This window comes from Corvus kubaryi, unplaced genomic scaffold (assembly GCF_017639235.1).
Source record: "Corvus kubaryi isolate FWS band 111438036 unplaced genomic scaffold, C.kubaryi_AGA036_p1.0 47122, whole genome shotgun sequence".
Taxonomy (NCBI): domain Eukaryota; kingdom Metazoa; phylum Chordata; class Aves; order Passeriformes; family Corvidae; genus Corvus; species Corvus kubaryi.
The window spans coordinates 1,789-13,312 of NW_024581312.1; the positions used below are offsets into that span (position 1 = coordinate 1,789).

The window sequence follows — 11,524 nt, forward strand, 5'->3', positions numbered from 1 at the left end:
GCTCAGCTGGAGCCGCTCCTGCTGGAGAACCTGAGACCTGGAAGAACGACTCCTGGTTTTATCAGCGGCAGAAACTGAGGCAAAGAAAAGAAAGGGACTTGTCCAAGGCCACAGAGCTCAGGAGACAGGGACTGAGCCCACAGCGCTGTCTGTGCTCCCTGGGCTGAGCTGCTGCTCGCAGCCCTCTCGCAGATGGCCTTGTAACTAAGCAAACTGAGTGGGACTGAGCTCTGGATTTGTTTTCCAGACTTGTCACACATTACTCATGTGATCTCGAGAAAAGTCACTTCGTCTCTCTGTGGCCAAGTTCACAGTCTATGTATCCTCCAGTCACTTACCCAAATCTGCATCTGTGCTTTTCTTCATATCCTTCTGAAGTTTTTTGGTCTGATCTTCCAATCTGAAAGATGGGGGAAAGAAGGCAAAGTCGGAATCTTGGAAAGAAAGGAACCCGAGTGTATCATACGTGCAACAAATCATTTACGGGCTGAATATGCTGGCTTCTGGTGGGAGTTAAAAATATCCAGGCAAGGCTCGATGAAGTTCAGTGCAGCTCAACCCTTTTGGGTTGTTTTCAGATGGTTTTTAACCTTTTCAAGTTGGTGATCTCTTATTCATAGTTCACATATTTCCTGAAAGTTCTCACACTTAACACAAATGGTGAAGCCAAATGCTTCCAGATGATCCGTGTGAGCTCCTGTGACACAGGCAGGATGGCAAAGCCTCTCCTGGGCCTCGGAGGTGTTGGGCTCTTCGGGGACCCCGCAGTTTTCTGGCAATTTTACACTTTGTTTTAGAGCTGCCAGAATCTGCAACCCCACCGCAAATACTTCTCAGGACACCTTTGAACACCCAGAGAAACCCTGAAGAATTGGAAATTACAGGGCAGCGAGGGATTTCTCACTGGGGAGAGCATCACTGGCTAAAACTCCCTGGGAAGATGCAACGAGAGGACATGGCAGGGAAGCACGCGGCCGGTCCTGTCCGACCAGTGTGGTTGATACTCACTGCTGCAGCTTCCCATACTCCCTTTCAAAGTCTCTCTCCACCTGTGGAAAGAAGAGATGGGAATCAGCTCCAGGGCACTGCAGGAGTGTGCAGGGAAGCTGTCCCCGGGAAATGCCGAGCTGAGCCCAGGGAAGCACAAGCTGCAGCTTTAACGGGAGTTACGCCTCAAAAGTAAAGGAAGTCTTGGGGTTTTTTGAGCTCCAGACTCTCTTGGAGCAAAGTCACTGCCACCAAACGTGTCGGCTCGAGCCAAGGACATGCTCCAGCACACGGATTGGGAGCTGATGGAATAAATGGGAATGCTGTAAAAGAGGGGAGGTCACAACCTAGCGTGGCTCAGTGTTGGGGGGACGAGCCTGTGTTCTCCCCCACAAACTGAGGGGAGCTGCTTCTCCTCCAGCCCCATTAAGGACCCTGAGGCGGGTCTGGCTGTCTCCTCCTTCCTCATCCTCAAGAGGATGGTGAAACTCCCCCAAACCACCCCCATCTTTGCACTGTTCACCCCCTCCATACACCCCTGAGCCCTGCAACAGCTCCCTCCCATGAAATTCTGGGGTTGGAGCAACAACCCCAGTGGACTGTGACACCTCCAGAAGGGAGGGGAAACCTGCGCTCCGAGCTCAGAGCTCCAGCACAGCCTTCTCCCGATGCTACCTCAGTGCCTGCTCCCTCCTACTTGCTAGCTGGCAGCAAACCTCCAGCGATAGGAGATATTTTAAGGAACTTTCTTTCCATGCTGACTGTTTTAACACACTCAAAACGTTCATTCCACACCTCGTCAACCAGAGAAGCAAATGGATTTCAATTGACCAGCCAAGAGTAAATCCATGCGCGTTTGTTGTCATGGGATCAGCGCTGGGTTCAGTTGTGTTGTCAAGCTCCTGTGCTATTAAGGAAATGCAGAGTGCTGGGAGCAGCCAGGACTAGAAGGATCCAAAGGTTTGTTCCAATTCTTCCTGCTGGCCCCGGGATTTCAATCCCAGGCTCGATGCGACACCACAGCGTTTAATGGGGACGTTTGCTTTTCAAGCAGAATTGCTGTTAAAAGCTCAGGGCTGAAAGATGGAGCTCCGTTTTCTCGAGATCTCCTTGTTTTAAACATCTTTTCGGGCTGCACTTGAACTCCACCAGCCCTGTCTGAGGGCAGGCAGCGCCCAGCCACATTCCAGCCCCATCCCAGCGCCCAGCTGTCCGCGCCATCCGCTCCCACCATCCGGGGGATGCGAGCTGGCTCTTCCCCCCCCCCCCCCACCCTCTGCTCCAAAAAACCCTCCCCGGAGCTTCAGCTCCCTTTTCGTGCTGCTAAAATTGGGCTCTGGAGAGAACAGCCACGGAGCAGTGTGGGGGCAGCTCACACGACTTGTGCCTGGTGTTCGGGGAGCCGCAGAAATCCGCGGCAGCTGGCGCCGGCAGGTCAGGTAACCAGCACATAGTAAAACTCACCCTCCCGTCCCCGTGCCTGTTCCGGCTGCTAAAATATCCAGGGAATATTGCACTCTATTTATAGGCCTTAGGTGTGAATTGTTTTGGTTGCAAACCACAGAGGGTCGGGCACGACGCAAAAATGGGCCCCCTTTGAAGGCTGGTGGGGTCATTCCCTTATCGCTCCCTCTCCCTGTTTAGGAGGATCTGCTCAGCAACCAATTCCTCCAAAAGCTGGAAGGCTGGGCTGTGAACTACCTGCAAATATTCAGGGTTTCTGTCCCTTTTTGCTGTCAGATTCGCCCGTTTCCGTGCAATAAGCAGAAGGCGTCGTTGCTTAACGGATATGGAGCAGCTTCCAGGGCCTAAAGGGGCTCCAGGAGAGCGGGAGAGGGACTTGGAAAAGGGCCAGGAGAGACAGGACACAGGGAGTGGCTTCTCCCTGCCAGAGGGCAGGGATAGATGGGATTTTGGGAAGGAATTCCTCCCTGTGAGGGTGGCGAGGGGCTGGGATGGAATTCCCAGAGGAGCTGTGGCTGCCCCTGGATCCCTGGAAGTGCCCAAGGCCAGGTTGGAGCAGCCTGGGACAGTGGGAGGTGTCCATGCCCATGGCAGGGGGTGGAATGAGATGAGTTTTAAGCTCCCTTCCCACCCAAACCACTCTGGGATTTTAGGATTCATTCTATAAAGACAAAACCTCCCCACCCTGCAACCCTCTGAGTGCTGTGATCCCCCCCAAAACCTCCCGAGCTGCCCCAAAACCCCCATCCCGGTGCCGGAGCAGGATCCAAATGGGATCGAGGTGACTCCACACAGAGACACTTCAGCTGCCCAGCCTGACTCACATCCCCAGCCCCATCTCTCCCAGACAGCTGCCCAAGGATTGCTCTTATTTTTCACGCCCACAGGCAGCAACTGGCTCCCAGTCCCCACAGTCTGCGAGCTCATGGAGCCACCCAGTCATGGCTGGAGCCCGGATATCCCACAAAAAGCAGCTCTGAGGAGCTCTGGAGAGGAAAAAACTGCTCTCACGTGCTCCCACCCAGCAGAGTCACAGGCAGAGCCGTGCAAGGAGGACAAGCTGGGAACATTTTGCAGAGCACACAGTAATTCCCACTCCCAGTAGCTCTCCATGGTCACACGCAGCCGACAGAGGCTGTGGAGAGGATTAGCACGTTAAGAGTAACGAGAACAAGAAGTACAGGCAAGAAAATTACAATATCCTGAAGGGAAGTTTCCGTATTATTAAAATAATCCCACTGCTCCGCAGCCTCTCTCTGAAACCTCCCAATCAAGCCGTGCTTTCTGTATTGAACCTTTTTTTCTTCCAGGCACAGGGGCTGGGTAATGCAAAAATCGCTTGTCTCGGGGTTTTTATTTAAATCTACATCAAGAGCGACGAGCTCTCGAAAGCTTTGAAATAAAACAACGTTCTCTCCTTCACCCAGTTCTTTTTTCTTGTTGTTTGCAAACACTGGGCCTCCCACCTGTGATAAGATCCCTCCCTGCTCGAAGGGCAGGAGCATCATCACCACCACGGTTACGAGGCAATGGAAGCAAAAGCAAAGCCAACACTACAAAGAGATGGAAATAAGGGACTGTGAGGAACCTTCCGATCCTCCTGGGGTTCGTGCTTTTTCCTGGAGGAGGAAGATGAGCTGATTTCTGCATCTTCCAGTGGGCTCAGCCTCTTCGTGGATCTTGGGGAAAAGAGGGAAGTGTGTGCTTCCTCCTCCCTCCTCGCGAAAAAAAAAAGAAACCCACAGAATTAGGCCATGAATTCTGTTCTAAGATGGAATTTCTGCCGAGTTTTGCCATCCCATCAAGAGATTCAAGGTAAGTCCTGTGGGTGAATATCCTGAGCCAGAGCTGCAGACTGCAGGTGGGGCTGGGATGTCATGGACTCCACACCCCCACTCTGCAGGAAAGCTTCCCAGAAAGGCACCAAAGGGAAGAAGGATGCACCTCCCAACTGCAGAGACCACTTTGGCCAGAAAGGGTGGAAGGAAGAGAGCAAAAATGAGCAAAGTGATTTAACTGGCACCACTCGAATTCACCCCAGCATTCCCGCGACTTTTCCTCCACCGTTCTGGGATTTCCAGCTCGCTGGTGGAGCCCAGTGGAACGGCGCTGACGGCCACAGCTGCAGTGGAATCCTGCTGCTCACGGAGCTGCTCCGTCTGACATCCCTGGGGAAGGCAGAGCTGCTGGGATGAGTCAAGGAAGGGAGGTTTGGCAGCTCAGGTCTGCCCTCCCTGCCAAGCTGACTCAGGCCAGCGGGGAGGAGGAGGAGGGCGAGCGGTCTGAGTCAGCCCAGGCCAGAGCAGGGACGAGGGAAGCAGGGAGGGAGACGGGATAAAAACCTCGGCTCGCCCCATGCCGAGCGCCCCGCGGGGATGCAGGGCTGGCTCTGCTCCCCGGCTCCCTGCCTGCTTGGATCATCCCAGCCCCGGTGAAGGGCAGGGAACAAACCCGGGGGGACGCAGGTGAACTTCAGCTGGAGCTGCAGCAGAGCTGGGGAGACGAGACAGCTCCGATGGCAGCGCAACCTCTGCTGGGAGCGGAGCTGTCCCGAGGGAGGGAAGAACGTCTCTGCCGTAAGAGGCTTCGTGGCTGAGCAATAAACATGGAGAGATATAATTCTAACAGGTTTAACTCCTATCACTGGGCATTAGTTTAATTGGGCTGCGGGCCCGTGGCCCTGCTGACAGCAGGTCCTCTCTGAGCATTAGATCCTCCCACCCGGCTCCCGGAGCCCGGTGACAGCTGCTCTTTTCAGGGAAGAGGAGGGGAGAGATTATGCTGTCTGGAATTGGATTTGCCCAGGTTAAGGTGGAAACAAAGCACAGGCACGTCTGGGGAGGGGGAGATCACCTGAGTTCACCAGCTGATATTTTCTGCTGGGGTTTCCTTCCTCCCTCAAGAGCTAAACTGTGCCTGACACCGTGCCCTTCTCCAAAGGATCACAAGCGAGTGGGCACGGGGAGTCATGACTAATTCCTCGGCAGCCCAGGCAAATTGCTTTTCAGGACTACTGCCGGCCTAGATCTGACACCAGCCCCAGCATCAAGACAACAAAAAAGCCTCTCTGGCTCGCTGAGCCTCTCGGCAAAGCCACCCTCCTCTCCTGACTCCAGTCCCAGGCCTCATGGAGAGCCAGAGAAGTTAAATCCTAACAAACGCTGCTTTTTTTTATCCTTCCCCCTCACCATCCTCTTTTGTGGTCCGGTCTCTGTGAGTGGGAGATCCTCTACCCACAACCACTTCCCTTCTGATGGGCTTGGGATGCAGCCCTGGAGATGCCACACCTTCCCGCTTCCTGCGGCGGGCTCCGGAGCCCAACATCTGGAACATCCTGGCCCTTGGCTTCTGCCGCTGTTCCCCAAAGCCTGCACAGATGGAGTGTCTCAGCCTGCGACTGGGAGGTAAATTTGGGGGCCTGCAGCTCACTGAAGCTACAAAGCAACCCCATCCCTTCCACACCACGGCGTGGAATGCCTGATCCCGGGGGATCTCGGTGGTTTCCTGCCGTTTGTTCTGCTTTGAAGGGCTGCACTCCGTGCTTGGCGTGAAGTTCCAAGGCTTTGGGCTTCCTGTTTTTTGCTTTCCCTGTATCTGCTGCCTGGAGAGCAGCAGCAGCATCATCATCATCATCATCACAGGGCAAATGGAAGCCATTTAGAAACCAGCTTCCAACTTTGTTGACACAAAGTCTTGTTCCTGGGGGAGCTGAGGAAGGAAGGAAGGGAAAGGGAAAGGCCTGGAAGCGCTCTGGGTGCTGAATGGACCTCTGCCTGCCGGATATTCTGAGCTGTTCTATTTAATACACACACATGTATATATAAGCAAAGCCTGCCAACTGCTTCAGAACAGCACATTCCAGCAGCTCCAGGGAAGGGAAGATCTCAAAGGTGCCACCGCTCATCTGCAGGGAGCCCGAGCTCAGGGAGGGCTGATTTTAGGGGAGAAAAACCTCTCCCAACAGCAAACGCAGCAGGAGGGGAGGGAAATCAGCAAAGAAATATAAAATATTCAACTGGGGTGTGAGAAATGGGTAGGCTGGAGATGCCAAGACACCCAGAGCTGCAGAGCAGTTGGTTCTTGCCCCAGCCTGGAACGACAGCGGCGTTGGGAACACTGGGAAAGGGGATGAGAGGCAAAATGTCGTGGAGCGAGGAATGTGGGGGCTCCTGACACGAGCTGGGAGTGGGGTGAAGAGTTGAGGCTGGGTTGCCTCACCTGAGGGACCACAGGCAGCAGCACTGTCCTGGTGGATGGCCAGCCCCTGGAAAAGGGTGGCTGGAAACACATGGAAAAACCACGGAGGAATTTTACCAGTCCTCGTTGCCTGCCTGGCTTAAATTCTGTACTGACAGTTTGGAGCTGTTACAGAAAATTGCTGCTCCACGGCAGCAGACAACCACCAAATCCTTTAAAATAAAACATGACAATCAAGCCTTGAAGGGAGTGGTGGGATTAGCCCTCTGCCTCCAAGGAAAATGTCATGTCCCAAGGAGAAACTGCCCCACAAACGCGGGTGCCCACGCATCCCACGGAATTAGCAGAGTGTCCCGGAGAGGAAGGATCAGGGATGTCAGGCTGTGCAGGGGATTAGGTCACCAACGCCGGCAGAGGGACAAGCGCTGCCCCACGCTGCCTCTCAGGGCTCCCATTTTAGAGCAGGTGTCCAGGTGAGTTTTCAGGGCCAGCTCCTGGGAGGTTCCACAGCTTGGTTTTTTGTTTTTTTTTTTTTTTTTTTTTTTTTTTTTTTTTGGTTGGTTTTTTTTTTGGCACGGGACAAATGCAAAGCCAAGCTGCTTAAGAAGGGAAAATACCACAGCCAGCTGCAAGCAGCAGCACTTGGGGTAGGAGCCTCAAATCCACGGGAATACAAAATGCTTTTTTAATTTGCTTTTAAAGCAAATGCTGTGCAGCACAAATTAATTCACGCCCGAGCACTAAGCATCTCAGCTTATAAGCCTTTCTTTGGAAACAGTTATATTCAGCGATCTGAACCACTCCTCCTCCTCCTCCATCTGCTCCGAAAGGATGAACAAACAAGCCATTGCTGAAAGAAGGAAGGAAGGAAGGAAGGAAGCAAACCCGTTCAGCCATCTCCGAGGAAAACCGTGCCAGACCAAGAGAGCTCTTTTCCCCCACCCCACACACACACCCCCCCCCCCCCAAAAAAAAAAGAAAAAAAAAAGAAAAAAAATTATCATTCCAACAGATCCCAAACCAAAATATTCTCCCTGGATGGGGCTCCCCCTCGCTCCTCGCACGAGGAGCCGAGCGCTGGTCACACGCGGCAACAGGTTCTGCTGCTCCAGCTCCCTCCCACACGCTGCAAAATGGGACGAGTCAAAGTGCCGGCTTGACTCATCAGCCACATGATCCAAGGCTGGAGCTAAAAAGGGGGAACTGGTTTACTCACTGTCTTGGGTACAATCTGTTTCTTGGGCTGCCCGATCTTGAACGGGATCCTGGAAAAGAGAGAGGAGAAGGGAATGTGTGAGCGGCGCTGACGATGCCGGGCTCGGGCGGCCTGGCCCCGTGCTGGGGGTGGGTTTGGGGGCAGCAGGGATTGTCCTGGGATGGCAGCCCCTCATTCCAGGCACCGTGCACCCCCTGGGGAGGGAAAGGGTGGGAGAGACTCTGGGGAGACCTCTCAGCATTCCACAACTCCCTCCCATGGGGCAGCTCTGATCTCTGCTCCCTGTGACAGGGACAGGACCCAGGGAAGGGCTGGAGCTGTGCCAGGGAGGGTTAGGTTGGATTTTAGGGAAAAATTCTTCCCTCAGAAGGTGCTGGGGCACTGAACAGGGAATGGTCCTGGCCCCCAGGCTGCCAGAGCTCCAGGAGCGTTTGGACACTGCTCCCAGGGATGCCCTGGGTGGGATTTTGGGGGTGTCCGTGCAGGGCCAGGAGCTGGGCTGGATGATCTTGGTGGATCCCTTCCAGATTCTCCAAGAGTGCCACCCCTGAGGTCAGCCCCACACATCCTTCCCCACCCTCCTTCCACCCCAAACCAACGCAAGGATGCTCCACAAGCAGCTGAAGAACCCTCTCTGCTTCAAACCAAATCTGATGGGGAGGATGAAATACTAAAAAAAAAAACAAACCAAACCCCAAACAAACCCTGTAAATATTTAGAAAGAGGATATTAAAAAAAGCAACAGCCCAGTGTCTGGAGCTGTGAGCTGCTTCAAAGGATTCCTCCGCTCCCACAGCTGGAGGAGAGGCTCACCTGCCAGCACAGCCTTCATTCTTAAAATCCCTAATTCCCAGGAAAATCTGGGTTACCTCAATGGTTTCCTTGGAGGTGAAGATTACTCTAAATAAATTACACAACATATGTAAGGGTGGCTGGGTCAGCTGGGAGCAGCCACGCAGGCAGCCTGAAAATAATTGGATTTCTTTCACCTATCAGTATAATGAAAATCCGGGAATTCGACTGCTGTTGTCAATGGATTTAATTAAGTTAAAGAGGCGCTGCTTGGTTAAAGCACCTCAGCCAAAACCTCCCCATGTTTTCTGGGTTGTGGTGATTTAAATAAGTAGAAAAAATTGAGGTCGTAATGACATGAAAGTGGTGTTTGCCAGAGATGCTTCACCTACAGCTCAGCTTCATCCCATCCCAATCCCATCCCATCCCATCCCATCCCATCCCATCCCATCCCATCCCATCCCGTCCCGTCCCGTCCCGTCCCATCCCATCCATCCCATCCCACCCCACCCCACCCCATCCCATCCCACCCCACCCCACCCCATCCCATCCCACCCCACCCCACCCCATCCCATCCCATCCCATCTCACCCCATCCCAAATCTGCACCAGGAGCTTCCAGGGAAAGTGTCCCAGTCCCCTCCCGAAAATTTGGACCAGACCAGCCCAAACTCTCATGCTGCTACACCAAGCTTGAGCTAAACCCACAGATTTTGGGACTGTGTTTTCCCGCTGCCTCCCAGTCTGGCTTTTCCCACTGCTGGTTTTCCATTTGCTTCCCACCAGCTCCACTTCCAAGCCCCCAGCACCGCTCCATCCAACAGCTGGACCCCCAGGAAATATTTTTATCCGAGTAACCTGTTCTAAAACCCAACTGTGTGCTCGGGAGAAAGGGTTTGCCATGGAAGAACACGCAGGATCGGGAAAAAACCACCCCGGATTATCCAAACTCCAAACCTCGCTCTTCCCACCTTTCCCGTTGTTTTCAAACCAACGCTGTAATTACCCACCGGGAATAATCCAGGCCTGCACCCCCCGTGTCCCTCCCTGAGCAGCTCTGGAGCCAACCTGAGTCACCAGGTTTAAATTTAAAGGGTTTTTTTTGGGGGGGAGAACTTCCTGTTTATGGTTCTCGGCTGGGACTGGTGTAATTTTGGGTTTAACCCTTTCCAGCTCCTGTGGCGGTGTGTGAATCACCCTTCTTTTATAAACAAACACCACTCTGCTGTATAATTTCCCTGTCAAGGACTGGGGGTGTGGTGCCTTACAGGAAGAAAACAAAAATATATGGATTTTTTTGGTTTTTTTCTCCTTTGTGTTTTCCTCCGTGGGTCAAATATAAACTAAAATGAGGCACCTCCCGCCTGCCAGGCACAGCCAGGTGCTGTCACTTGATGTTTTTGGAAGAGATGGCATCAACTTGGCCGTGGAAGGATAAAAAAATAATGGGGTTTTTACTCAGGGGAGTGTTATCCCAGTTAAAACCAGTTTACCGCTCTCTGGCAAGGCGGGAATAAGCAGGGAGCTGGAGCCAGGCTGGTTCCCAATAGGAAAGGACAATTAAAAAGGGGATGAAAGCATTACCTGTGCACAACCTGCCCCTCTGCCTTGTCTGGGGGGGCACAGGGAGCATCCCAAACTGGTGTTGAACACTGGAAAAATGGTTAAATCGAGGGAATTCTGGTAAAAAGAGGGATGTGGGGCAGGAAAAGCCATGAATCAGCATTGGCTGGATATCAGAGCTGGGAGCACAGGGAGGGAAGGCAGTGGGGGCCCAGGGGGTTCTGTCCCATCCTCATTCCCCATCTCCACCCCCCCACGGAGGGCAAGGAACCCCAAAAATCCCTTCTTTTCACCCAGAAACAAAAGGAGCTCAGTGGAGCGCTGCAAAGCCCCCGTGCAGCAGTAAATATCTCTATCAGCATCGTGATGCCGCTTGGTAATTATGTCTGTCTCAGTAAAACCTCTAAAAAATAACCCTGTGCAAGTCAGGTCTGTTCCTCAATTACTGGGGTTTTTTTGGTTTTTTTTTGGTTCTGTTTTACAGTTTTACATAATTTTCCTGGTTTCTAAATCACCGCCGTTTAATATGATTCTCAGGGAGGGTGGGGGGGGGGGGGGAGATGGATGAGCAGGGAAGCAAGCAGTAAGGAAAAAAATAAAGATGAGAAGTATGGATTTCTATTGGAGCTTTTCAACCAAATGGATTCACCCCACGCCTCAAAACTGCTGCTGGCACCGAATTTTCGCCCCTCTGGGAGTTTGTGGCCTTGCCTGCAAAACTGGGGGGGGACACACAAAGTGCAGCTGCCACAGCAGCATCACAACCATTTCCTTCAAAATGAAAGAGGTTTTTTTTGGTTTAAAATGTATGATGGGGGATAATAAATAAAACTGGGGGGGGGGGGATGGATCCATAGCCATCGCTGCCATGAATTCCCAGCGTGGCACGGATCTCCCTGGTACCTTAAAAGCTCAGCCTGGCTCTATAAACACCAAAGAAAAACCAGAATCGGGGCTTTTCTTTTTTTTTTTTTTTTTTTTTGATGTCTCGTTTCTGCTGAGCGAGAGAAAGCTGGGGTTGTGTTTGGGGTGTGAAATCCCTTGAAATCCCGTTCCTGAAGAGCCGAGCGCGCTGAGTCACAGCCGGAGCGTTCCCACCCCGCGGGGCTGGGGGAGCATCCCGGCCCCTCGCAGCCCCCTCCCCGCGAGGGCACCGGGAGTTTGGGAAGGCAGCGGGCTTCAGTGGGGAGGGAGGAGGCTGAAGCACTGCAGGGAGAGGGTGGGAAGAGCTTAAAGTAGGGGAAAAAAGTGTGGGTGGAGAGAATCCTGCGAGCTCTACTCGGGGATGCTCAGGAACCCCAGGGAG

The 11,524-nt window shown here is 53.1% G+C and overlaps 1 long non-coding RNA gene across 1 annotated transcript; it reads right to left on the bottom strand.

The window, feature by feature from the left end:
- Nucleotides 1-361: 361 nt before the first annotated feature.
- Nucleotides 362-7,961, bottom strand: LOC121672290. Its single transcript, XR_006018806.1, has 3 exons — nucleotides 7,865-7,961; nucleotides 1,009-1,049; nucleotides 362-400 (listed from the first exon to the last, which is right to left on the bottom strand). It is a non-coding gene; the product is annotated as an uncharacterized LOC121672290 (long non-coding RNA).
- Between the last annotated feature and the right edge of the window lie 3,563 nt (nucleotides 7,962-11,524).